This window comes from Colobus angolensis, unplaced genomic scaffold (genome assembly GCF_000951035.1).
Source record: "Colobus angolensis palliatus isolate OR3802 unplaced genomic scaffold, Cang.pa_1.0 Scaffold157, whole genome shotgun sequence".
Lineage (NCBI taxonomy): Eukaryota > Metazoa > Chordata > Mammalia > Primates > Cercopithecidae > Colobus > Colobus angolensis.
In genome coordinates, this window is record NW_012114677.1 from 2014413 (window position 1) to 2014785 (window position 373).

Genomic DNA, 373 nt, shown 5'->3' on the forward strand with positions numbered 1-373 from the left:
CCGCCGCTCTGCACCCGGGGAAAGGGTCCGGGGACCGCCGCGTAGTCCTCCCGGCAGGAGAATGTCCTGCGCCCCCGCCGCGGCACTGTCCCACAAGTAGCCAGCAGCGCCGGGGCCCACCTGCCGCCCTCCCGGCCGGCTCTGCGGACACGGACAGGTGGGTGGGGCGGTCCCACGCCCGTGGGAGAGCAGCGCTGAACTCCCCGGACGGCTGGCGAGGAGGCAGCGCTCCCACAGGTGTGCAGGCTGCCGGGCACAGGTGCGTGGAAAGGGGACAGGTGTGCGGAAAGGTGACTGCGAGTGTGCAGAGTAGAAGCAGGGAGCAGACACGCCGGCAGGTGCCGGCGCCCGAATGAGGCGGGCAGTGGGAGGG